The sequence below is a fragment of the Alosa pseudoharengus genome, unplaced genomic scaffold (genome assembly GCF_046254945.1).
Source record: "Alosa pseudoharengus isolate Yale_2024_CS ecotype anadromous, Long Island Sound unplaced genomic scaffold, YU_APseudo_1.1 YU_APseudo_1.1_scf_14, whole genome shotgun sequence".
Lineage (NCBI taxonomy): Eukaryota > Metazoa > Chordata > Actinopteri > Clupeiformes > Clupeidae > Alosa > Alosa pseudoharengus.
Genome location: NW_027468609.1, coordinates 22,503,870 through 22,516,576, shown reverse-complemented (window position 1 = coordinate 22,516,576; position 12,707 = coordinate 22,503,870). Strand labels below are relative to the sequence as shown.

General features: G+C 42.9%; 1 protein-coding gene across 2 annotated transcripts in view; it reads right to left on the bottom strand.

Annotated features, from left to right (window-relative positions):
• The window catches only part of rabgap1 (RAB GTPase activating protein 1), a 125,384-nt gene extending 112,677 nt beyond the window's left edge, over positions 1–12,707 (bottom strand). For both annotated transcript variants that reach the window (XM_076284198.1, XM_076284199.1), the window contains exon 1: positions 12,620–12,707. The gene's annotated coding sequence lies outside the window, so the exon portion shown is untranslated. The remainder of the gene's footprint in view (positions 1–12,619) is intronic.

The following is a 12,707-nucleotide window of genomic DNA, read 5'->3' as shown; positions in this document are numbered from 1 at the left end:
GAGAGAGAGAGAGAGAGAGAGAGAGAGAGAGAGAGAGAGGGAGAGAGATGCCAGGCACGGATAAAAGAGGATACAAAGGGTGGTGAGGGAGGGAGACAGACTGAGAGAAAGAGGTAGAGACAAGGGGAGGTAGAGAGAGGAAGAGAGAGCAAGAGAGAGAGAGAGAGAGAGACGCCAGGCACGGATAAAAGAGGATACAGGGGGTGGTGAGGGAGGGAGAGAAAGAGGGAGAGACAAGCTGAGAGAAAGAGGTAGAGACAAGGGGAGGTAAAGAGAGGAAGAGAGCAAGAGAGAGAGAGAGAGAGACGCCAGGCACGGACAGGAAGAGAGGAGCTCCCGAGGCTGGTGGTGGAGGGAGGATGTGGGAGTGGAGAGGAGAGCTGCTGGGGCGACGGAGTCTGGGCAGACAGGCCAGTGCAGCGGGGAGGTGCCGAACAGGAAGCGCTTCTGGCCGCAACACAACAGTGTGTGTGTGTGTGTGTGTGTGTGTGTGTTTGTATGTAACTATACACACATTTGAGCTCTCTCTCTCTCTCTCTAACACACACTCCATAAATAAAGCAGCCTTGTGCAGGCTCCACACGTTATATCTTATTACCAGGGCTTTGAACCGATTTTTTTTTTCAATCGGTTCGTTCCGAACAGAAACGGAATTATAACGTTTCCGGTTATGAGTTCCACCAATAAATTGACGTTCCCGAACCGGTTAGAACAAAAAAATACTGTTCCCGGAACGGTTAATTTCGTTCCTGTCAGCTGTTTAATGCTATAGAATTATGTCACATCTTTCTCATCCAGCTTAAACCAAATGTAATAATATTACAACCATTATTAAATAATAATAATTATATTATTAATAATAATAATAATTAAATAGGCCTACAATTATTTCAAATGTGTAGTTTATTGTTAAAAGAGAAAATTTCCACACAAACGTAACCACATTATTAAGACATGTGGTTATGCCACTCGGGCAACAACAAATTCCAACTGTCGGGGGGAAAGGCCATCCAGTAGGCCTACTCATACCGTAACAAGTCTTTTGTTTTGTCTTGCTTAGGCCTACTTGCAATTAGGCCTGTTTCATCAGGTAGGGCCTATTGTTTATCAACAAACATAGCCTACTAATTATAGCCTGTAATAACAGTGGCTCACATTTAACAGTTCGCAAAAACTAAAAAAATGGCTATACCAACCTGACATTTTTAAACAAACAACAAAAAAACAAAGATTTGTGACTGACATTAGGCCTAACGAGAGTAAATTGCCTTCCACGATGCAAAAAATATGCCTAACAGCCAATAATAAAAATAAAAGAAATCATGCAGTCACAAAAGCAGATTACTCCCCATATCTGACGTTAATTAACCAAGAAAGACAGAAGTGCAAATGGGTCAGCCTACATTCCAAACTGTTTATTCAAGCGGATGAAAAGAATATCCTCCAGAATTTTGTCATTCAAGGACGACCTAAGCGGAGAAAGAATAAACTTCAAAGATGAAAATGCGCGCTCCACGCTGACTTGGGTCACGGGGAGCGCTATGACGGACATTGCGAGTTTGTGCATATCTGCATTTGAAGCGGCCATGGACGCCCAATAACGAAGAACATTCTCGGTGCGCTTTAAACGCGCTTCTCTGCAATAGGCATCTAACAATGATGCAATGGGAACTCGGCCCTTTTGTATGACAGTGGTTTCTCTTTCTTTAGCCACCAGCAGCTTCTCAATTTCACCATCATCTTCAGATGAAGATGATGAACGCTCAGCTACGCTGTCTGTGTTGGGGGCGGCGGACAGGTTTTGGATCATGTCCCAAGTGCGGCACAGGTGTGATTTCGCCATCTCAGCCTGATTATCTGTCAAAAATAGCCTATACCTAGGGTCAACAAATAAAGCGGCCACAAATGTGCGCAGGAAAATAATTACTTTTTTTTTTTTAGTTAATTAGGCAACGAAAACTTTGAGGAACGAAATAAAACCGGTATTAACCGGTTACCATTATTTTTAAATAAGTGTTCCTGTTCCAGAACATAAAAAATAATGTTTCCGGTTTCGTTTCTGTTCCCTGTAAAATACAAAAAGTTCCCGGTTTTCGTTTTCGTTCCTTGAACCGGTTCAAAGCCCTGCTTATTACACTATAAAACGTAAAAATACAAGGCAATAAAAATGTGCAAGTTATGCAGTTATTGTTATTGTTGCTGTGCAAGCATGCACCATATGCAAAAAGCATTGCAGGGCATCTTTCAAATTCAAATTCAAATTCAAATATGCTTTATTGGCACGACAAACCATATGATGCATTGCCAAAGCGTTCACAGGAATAATAATAATTAAAGAAAATACAAATACAAAATGATATAAACATGTACAAACATTACAAACATTGTTACACTTCGTCACACACACACACACACACACACACACACACACACAGCACGTCACAACCATACAAGACCATTGTCTGTACACGTGCATAGGAAAACCAAGACAGGACAAAACAAAACAAAACAAACAGGAGACATGGTGTAACAGACTGGGGCTGGGGAGCAGTGTTGTGTTGAAGGGTGGAGGTAGTGGGGTGATTATCTTAAGTAATGCCTTCTCTCAGGTTATGGAGTGAGGACACATAACTGGCTGCCAGTATGCATGTGCTGGTGTCCTCACCCAAAACTGCAGCAAGTTTTTTCTGTTCCTCCAGTTTTGTGAAGTTGGGAATGATGTTGTTAAAAATAGTGAAATATTTGTCTCTTTGGGACCGATATTTGTCACAGTGTAGCAGAAAGTGCACCTCTGACTCTACCTCCCCTGTCATACAGTGACCACATGTCCTTTGCTCTTTGGGCAGCCATGACTTCTTGTGCCTGCCTTTCTCTATGGCTAGACTGTGGTCACTCAGCCTGTACTTGGTGAGGTTCTGTCTCTGCTTCGTATCTCTGACAGTGTGGAGATACTCTGCCAATTGATAGTCTTTTCGTATGCCAATGTAACATTCTAGTTTGTGTTGTAATTTTGTTTCTTTCTTTCAGTGTTCCAAATAAGAATTCTTGTTGTTCTTGTTAATTTGGTTGATTCTGATTGGTGGTTGGGAAGCAGTGCTGGTCTGGACAATTTGTGGGTTAGGGGTTAGTGGGTTGGTTAAATCCGAGACCAACTGACATAGGGGACTGGGCTTAGGGCTGAGCTCTTGGGATTTAAGTGCTTTAAAATGTAGTGAATTTTGAGGGCTTAATTTTAGATGAATCCAGAATTTTAGTGATCGTTTTTGGATATTAATCAATAGTGGAAATCGGCCTAATTCTGCCCTGCTAGCATTTGTGGGTACTTTTCTTTGGACATGTAACAAATTTCTACAGAATTCAGCATGCAGGGCTTCTATTGGGTGTTTTCTCTCATACCCACACAAACACTACACATACTGATATACTAACAGCAAGTACTTTTAAATGCTTAATTTTTAGTGATCACTGCCACTTTACTATCTTGAGATAACTTCTTGTGCTTTTCACTAACTCTAGGAGCCACAGACGGCTCTTTCAATGCTGCATGGTCATTCTATACAGTATTTATCATTTATCATTTACTGTGACTATTTCAAACTGTATTATGTTTTGTGTTCTGCTTATATGAATCTATTTTTTGTTAGAGATGGGACAGGCTGGGGTGGCTGGTAGTGAGGAAGAGCTCTAGTGTGTGTGTGTGTGTTTGGTGTTGTTACATCTCAAGGGGTTATCCTCTAATAAATTAATTGAAATTTTCAGTATTTCTTTATAAGTCTCCATCAGTCTCTAGAGACTATAAAAGCAGAGATGAGAGAGTGAGAAAGAGAGAGAGAGATGAGAGAGTGAGAAAGAGAGAGAGATGGAGAGAGAGAGAAAAGAGCACAGAGGGTTAGAGGGCTGAAGGGATAAACACCAGCGGACATTGACATGCTGCATTCTCGGGGTTAGCCTGAGAAATACTATTTTAGCAACAGGGTGACCGGCAATGATGGGAGCTTCATAAACCTGATGATCTTCAGAAGAGTTTAGGACATTCAGAATCCACCCAGATTGCGCTAAACACTAGGCCCACTGCAGATGGTTAAGCATGGCTTAGAACTGCTTTTGTCATGTCATCTTTTTTTCTAGCCTCCTTAAGAATCACCAGACGTACTGGTGCTGAACTGCGGTAAGGATAATTATCCTACTGTATTCAGGCCATTGCCACAACCTTATTACGCTGTTTACGCCACAGCTTTCTGCTAAGTAGACTAATTAGGACTACATTTCCCAATGTTAACAGATGGACGGGATACACCCTCTCCATCTCCACACACTTGCTAATCTTTAAAACCAATGAGAAATTCATGAGACGACCCATTACTGTGCACGAGCAGGAAAAAGACCTACGCTAGTGTGTTTACACTGTTGGTGCCTGCCCTGATCGCAAACAGGGGTCTACTGAGAGAGGGGACGTGAGGGAGAGCTGAGGAAGCTGATTGAAATGTGCTGCCAGTAGGTGAACTTATCTACTTTCTATCTACAGCCTATCTACTAAGGGGGTATGTAAGGGATAGCGGGATAACGGCCGCCGAGGTGTCCTGTTATACGGAATTAATTGACGAGGGCGAGAGGCAAAGAACTCCGCCGAAGTCCATTAATTCCGGATAACAGGACACCTCGTAGGCCGTTATCCCGCTTATGACCCAGTAGTCATGCCTTTATAGCACGCAAAGGAAACAAGCAGTTCCGTTTAAAAAGAAGCCAACTTGTTCAGTTTGTTGTAGCCTACAACTTTCTTTGGCCCTATAACAGCGATAGCATGGACAGTTAGCTTGTTTACAGTTGATTCCATTGTTGCAAAGCCTGCTTCCATGCTCAACCATCGTCCTACTATGGTTGTTATAGTTACCATTCATAAGCATTGATATGGAACGTTTTTTTTACCAGATCTACTTCATAGGTGTCCTGTTATTCAGAATTATTAGCTACCCCACCAGCCAATCAGAAAAGAGTATATCTTCTCTCGGGGTGATAATTTCCTTTCACACCTGCATAAGTCTACAACAGTAGCAGCCAACAGCATTGAGCACTGGGCTGGCCTGCCATCCTTTTACTTAAGCCATTAAGATCAATTTCCAAAAGATGCATTTATATTCCTCTTTTTAGTCAACTTTACCATGGGTGCCAACACTTTTGACCATCGCTGTATGTGTGTGTGTGTGTGTTTATGCCAGTATGTGTTTATGTGCGCGTGTGTGTGTGTGTGTGTGTCTGAGAGAAACCACCACAGACAGGGCTCAATCCATCAGCAGTACATTACGCAAGCCCCTTCATGCTGCTGGTGAGCTCAACTCAATTTAGACTCTGGAGGAGGAAGAGAAGCCTTCGATCCTTTACACTCGCTCAGCCTAGAGCTCCCCGTAGACAGCTCTCACACAGTAGGGAGAGCTCAGCACACACTCACTCAGTCCACTCCCTCAACGGAAATAAACCTACCCACAGGCATCAAAGCCCAACAGAGGATCTGGACAAGCCTGCGGCTTATATTTATTCATTCAGCAGACCTTTTTTATTTGAAGTGATTTACTATGCAGGAAGGGGCATAGGCTATATCTTTTTTTTCCTCAGTACATTTCCTGGGCAACAAAGTCTCAAAGCCATGGTTTCTGGCGCTGGTGATGATGACGCCTGCCTGTATCCACTGAGCGACCGAAAGGGAGGAGGTAAACGTCTCATCATATGAGTGGGACACGGCCGGCAGACAGTCACTAAACCTGCTGTTAGGGGACCCCCAATCCCAGCCTATGCTAGGCCTACCTTTTTTGTTATATCTAAAAATGAAACATGAAGTGTGTGTGTGTGTGTGTGTGTGTGTGTGTGTGGTGTAAAGAACGTGCTGTAACTACAGTGGCGTTTTTAGGCCTCACAAACAAACTGCTAGTAGGCCTGACTGACTCGAAAATGGACACAATTACACTACAAGTCTTTATTTAGGGGACACTGTAAAATAGCCAGGCTATATTAGCCAACTAGGTTGGTACAACCACCTATTCATCTTTAGTGACGCCATCATAACTACGCCTTCTATAAATAGAAAAAACAAATAACACCTAAAACAATACAAAAACATTCAAAGAGGCAGTAGACTTAGGCAGTAGTGCTCTGATCAAACATCCAGTATCCAGTAGCCTACTTGTTTTAATATGACCTGACAAGAATGTCTTATTTCACAGCATCCAGGAGAAGGAGCCTGCTGCAAAAAAAGGCTGAATATTAGACCTATGAAAATCCAAATTGCATATAAACATTTTAAAATGTATAGCCTTGTGAATCTTGAACTGGAGCTTGATTTGCAAATCAAATCACAATCACAATATCAAAAAAAAAAAAACGAAATTAGATATTTTCCCTTCAGCCCCACTGACCATCATTCAAAGGAAAACAAACATACTACTCATCCCATAGCAGGCTTGGCTGAGGTGCTGAAGCTTAAACAAAGCAAGCAGCTATTGGCAAAGATTTCAGTGCTTACTAGAGATGCACGGATATGGAATTTTAGGGCCGATAACGATAACCGATATTTATTGGTTTGTTGTGGCCGATACCGATACGATAACCAATAATATTACTCTTGAAAAAAAATTGTGAAAAGTGATTTGGGGAAAGCATTTAATAAGCATAATTTTATTGCAGTAATTTTACCTACCACCAAATGATGGACAGAACTCATAATAGTCCTCAATAGTACAGCAGTCAACATAACAGTAGCTTAGCCCTACAGTATGTGTGGCTCCTTTAAGTGAACCTGAGGTCAGTGAATTGCGAGTGAGTGGCTAGAGAGTATGAATCGTTTTCATTTAGGACTAAACACTCATAAACGGCTCAGCTGGGAATAAGCTACAGTATAGCGACCAAATCAGAGTTTGTGAGGGAAACTTAGGTTTAGTTTCAACTGCGTATCTGGGTAACTGAATAAAGCTGCAACTCCTCAGACTGTATCTTATGTCCGTGTACTCTGTTGCGCACAACCTGCTGCAGCAGAAATGAAAGGGGTTAGCCCCGAAGGTTTTAATAACTTATTATGATGACCTGTCTGGAACTGAAGCAGGAATGGTTAGCATATTTATAGGTAATAATACAAAACCCAAGCTAAAGTAATGCAAATATAATACTAAAACACAACTTAGAACTAGGCCTACTTATGTACTCGTCCCACTAACGAGTTTGTTTATTTGTTTCCCCGACCAGCGCGGTAAAGTGCAACATCAGCACAAGACGACTCTAGATAGGGCTGAGCTCCGCTCTGGTAAGGTTAAATGGCGGATCATTCACGAGAGGATTTTGAGATGCACAGATTCCCAAATGAACGCATATCCACAGATTTTGTTAGAGTGGTGAAATACATTCACACCGCTGACATTATGTTGAGGAAAAAGTATAGCCAACCAAGCTCAAGTAGCTCAGTGTAGCCAGACGGACCTTACGTAGGCCTAAATTAGGACTTTAAAAAATATCGGCCAGAATTCTGTTATCGGACCGATAATAATATTTTCATTTTTTCACTTATCGGTCAATAATATATCGGCCGCCGATATATCGTGCATCCCTAGTGCTTACGGATGCTTTTTTTCTCATCAGCTGACCTGACCATCTCATTCTCACTAAGTGCTTGCCGAGGCCATAGGTTATTGGCTAGGTTACTTCCTGTTCTGTGCTGTCCACAGGGGAATTGAAATGCACTTCACAACTGACACATATTTGAGCATCTCCCACATCCCTTTTGCATTAAATAAGATTCAAAGATTAAAGATTCAAGATTCAAAGATTCAAAAAGCTTTATTGTCTAATATGTTGCCATGTTAGAAAATGTTCTTTTGATTGAAGGCAGAGTGTGTGTGATGTGTCAGTAGCATGAGTTTTGTATTGCATTGGGATTGAAGGATTTGTTGTATAATGACTTTTTAGCCAGAGGCACTCTGAACCTTCTTCCTGATGGTAATAGCTCAAAGCTTTGATGGAGGGGGTAAATGGTATGTGATATGGATGAATAAACGCTTCTGCAGCTTAGCTGACACACGTGTCATGCAAGAAGACACAAGCCGCTAAGGCATTTTTTTAACTGTCCAGTAAGGGCAGCTTTTTGACACCTTGACACGAAGAGCATCCGGCTTAAACAACATTCAATATTGAGACTTTTTTAAGACAACACACGCCTATAACCTCAGTGTTTCACAATATCAACACTGACCACCACACAATGATTCTCTATGTTGTACTACTTAAATTGGATGAAATCCTTTCATTGTAGAGCTATGTGCACCTTTGCACAGCCTCTTCTTGTGTCTCTGTCCATCAACAAACTGCATGCACGTTTAAAGAAAACATTAACATTTGTTCAAAACTGTGAACACCTCCCCGTCACCTATCACCACAAATAGAATTCAATTCTGTGAGATACACTGAACCTACATCTCCAATAGACTAGCTCCTGCAGCTGAATTGGCAGACCACAATGCTCACTTTACCAAGTACCAGGATGTCAAACACCAGTGGGAAGTAGGCCCCTACCTATAGGCCAACTCCAAGATGCTTTAGATGCAAACCTCTGCTTAATGAACCGCAGGCTAAATGTAGCCTAATAATTCAATGAGGCTGTGGGCAACAGAGTGGGTTTTGTCAGGTCAATTCCCGCGTGTGCACAGTTCTACTGGACCAAGGCCCAGAGTGAGTCCAGCGATGATGACATCACCTGGGAACTCGCCGTGAGATCAAACAGTCGAGCCGAAAGGCCTCTCTGAGTCACCGGTGCTCAGGTCAGAGCGGCTGCCAGAAACAACATTAAATTAGTTACAGTGATCACAACACCTCAGCCACAGCCTGTGGACGAGCATTGGTCCAGCTAACCCATCCTTATAAGGCCAGCCGTGCAGCATAAACATCGCCTCGCATGGGGTAATGGGGATGAGATAGGCACTGAAATTCACGCAATAAATTTGGCTATTCCTCCCATAGTACTTTGAAGAATGTGAGAAAAGTAAGGAATTCATGATCTGACGTGCTGGATCATCATTAGCCATCTACAAAAGGACTGGATACACTGATCAAATATTCAATGCACTCTAGCCTACTACACCTACAAAGAGCATGCAGGAAAGCATGCAGGAAATCGATCGATCTTTGAAACCCTCAAAGGTAAAGACATGCACACTCATTGATAAAACATACACATAAAGACAAAAGAGACATACACTCAGGAGCTCGTGCACACACACAAACACACACACACACGCACAAACGGCTCGAGGGCAGTGTTTCATGCCACCTCACAGTGCCACTCTGTTCTGCGGCCCCCACTGGCAGATCATAATGGGCGCCTTGTGATGCGTTTCCTGCCTCTGCCCCGGGACACTGTGGCCAAACAGAGACAACCGACGGCAGATAAACAAGGGGCACTGGGCGAAACACTAGCAGATGTTTCCATCTCTCTCTCTCTGTATCACCCTTTCTCTCTGTGTCTCTATCTGTGTCTCTCTCTGTGTCTCTCTCTATCTCTCTCTCTATCAGTACATCCCTCCATCTTTGTATTTCTTTCTCTGGAGGGAAGGAAGAGAGGAGGAGGCTGATGGAGGAATAGAGGAAAAGGGAGAAAGAGGGTAAGGGACTACAGAGAGAGAGAGAGAGAGCGAGAGAGCAAAAAGCATTCTTTCTTCCTCCAGACCTGGAGTCAGCTGTTCTGTCACCATGGAAACCCCACTCTTCATTCTGCTTTTTTCCCTTTCTTTCTTTCTTTCTTTCTTTCTTTCTTTCTCTCCTTCCTTGCCGCCTAAACTGTTCACAGAGACTATGTAGATAGGGGTTAGCCTAACACCTCTTTCACAGCTTCCCACTGTCAGACTGGGACGAGAGCCATCACAGACAGGGCAAGAGAAAGCTTTGAAGAGCAGCACATGGGCTGAACACACACGCACAGACACACACAACGTGGCTTCTCATCCTCACCCATCTCTCTACACTCTTTCTACTGTAGACCACTGGAATTTCCCCCCCTACACAAAATTATGACTAGATGTATGCCTGCATGCATGAATGCTTGCATGCATCGGTGTGTGTGTGTGTGTGAGTGAGTGAGAGTATTAAGCAGGGCAACCCTGTACTTTCAGCTTCCCTGCTGCACCTGAGCCAAACATGAGAGCACTCATTCATGCAGTCAAACACAGAGTCCCAGGCTACAACAATGCCACTTCTGCTGAGTGTGCGAGACACAGAGCGTGCCTGAAAGATCGCAAGAGGTGAACTGAGGACAGATCACGGATGTCACGGGAGAGAGACAAAATGAGAAAGAGAAGAAAAGAGAGCAGGAGGGAGAGAGAGAAACTGTTTTTTGTTGAGCTAGGTGACTGATAAACATCAAACGAAACCGCTAAATAGAGCCATGGACATGTAATGGCGATGCATTGGTTGGGTTCTGCCAACATCAAACTCATCATGTGAACACTGCTTCATGTGGAAACATTCACACACCACCTAGCGTGACCGTTTTCTCAAAAAATGCACAGTGTAAGTTAAAAGGTGATGTGAAGCAAAGCACCAATTGTGTCTCTCTCACTGCTCTCTCAACATCTCTCTCCTGTTCACGGTCACCATAGGTGACCAGGTGTGTTTAGGTGTCCCGACACAACATGCAGAGTGACTGGACACTCAAACCCCCAGTGTAAGACAGCAGGCGAACTGTGCTGCTACGGCAGCCATCTGTTTGACAACCTCCGGGGAATAGCTTACATGCTCCATGCTGAGCCGATGGGATATGAAGAGCTCAACTATCAAAGACCCGCTGAATAGTTCTCCTTGCACACCTGCTGTGAAAACTTGCCCTTGTGCTTTCTGTTCACTCCCACTCTTCCTTGTTCTTTCGTTCTCTTTCTTTCTCTCCCTCCACTTCTATGACTGTGTCCGTCCCTCTCTTGTACATATCTGACTTTGAGTAAATATTTGCACAACACAGGTACAGGAGGGTGTGCCAAGTGGTTTACAACTTTGTTCTCTTGGGAGTGTGACTGCTGATTTTGAATGGGATTTCGTTGTTTGATGTTTTCTCTTTTAGTGTTTGTTTGTTTGTTTAAAAGTAGGGTGTCAAGAACAAAAGTCTTTCTGCATTGGGAGCATGCATGTATTCAGACCAGCTCCATATGATTTCCACCGTTGAAGAATCATACAGTGCAGTCGAACTTCACATAAAACATCACCACAAAATAAAAGGCGAACTATTGCCTACATCCCTTCACATCTCACAAAAGAGCGCAAAGAGGTGATTGCTTACACTGACGAAACCAACTAGGTAAGTAAGGTAAGTCGTCTACATGCTACAGGCCTTCTACATACTAGGCTAACCATACAACAAGGTCTGGCCATACCTGACCCGAGTTGTTGGGACCACAACCTATGATGGGATCAGGACTTTTCAAACATGTTGACATTCATGGCAATCTTTGGGTAGGCTGGGGAATGCACTTCTATTACTCGTAGTGTCACGTTACGCTAGGCAATTGTATCAGCTTATTTTCAGTCACGGATAACTGCATTTGATGGGTGTGTTTGCTATATTGCTTGCTAATTCGGCGTATTAACCAGTTCATACGTCACTACCGATCTGCTCCACTGTAAAACGAAATGCATGTTCATGTGGCAAGATAAGAAGCCAGTCAACATGAATTGTCTATGCAGCGTTGCAGACATGCTAAACTCACTTAGTTAGCTGGCTTTGAATGCGAATATCGCTGTCTGGCTAGATTCTAGATGTGAACTGTTAGGTACCCAGCTGGAGGGCTGGTTAGCACAGATTGGTTTACTACGGACTGAATTCACGTTAGTGACATGAAGTTACTGCTAAATTAAAATGCCTATCGCGTAGACAATACATTTTACTCCATAAAGTCGATTTGTCGAACGGTTGCATGTTTCACTAGCAATATTACTATATAACACGATATTAGCTGCATGGTCAGGTACTGACTATATGGATCTCGTTCTAGTTTTTCTTTGCTATGCAGCAAGACAGCTAGCGAGCTACACAACTCGTTAGCTAATAGCTACCATTAGTAAAAGGTAACGTTAGCTAGCTGGCTTGCACATTACACTGCATGACAGACAACATTGGCTACCAAATATGTAAACAGTCGAGTCGTCAGCTTCCTCGGGGAATATTGGTCATAGGTGTCTTGTTGCAATCATTTAACCATAGCATATCTAGCAAACATTAACGTTAACTTAATAATTAAAATAATATTTCCTACCTGAAATAAAACACAATGTCTAATGTTAGCGCAACAACGTTGTACTGAACCCCTAGCCTGTGCTGCAGTGCAAAGGCAACCACCGTTGGTTCTAGATGAACGTTAACCAACGTTTATTAGTAAGCTGTTAGCTTCCAAGCTAACGTCAATGAGAACCTCACTGGTTGGCTAGACTACTACGCTGGTGTTGTTAGCGGTAGAGCTAGCAAGCTGATGCAGAGCTAAGGTTAGCTAACGTTAGCTACATCCCATGAAACATTTTTATCGGTAACTGAAGTCTATAAATTGTTACTTCTGTAAGCACATAGAAGTGAATTACGAAATATAACAAAATATAAATGCCGTACCTGTGTCCACAACGTGCGTTTATTCCGAAGATGGTTGACATAACATCGTATTACATTAACCAGCAACAGAACTCAGACTGCTGTAAAC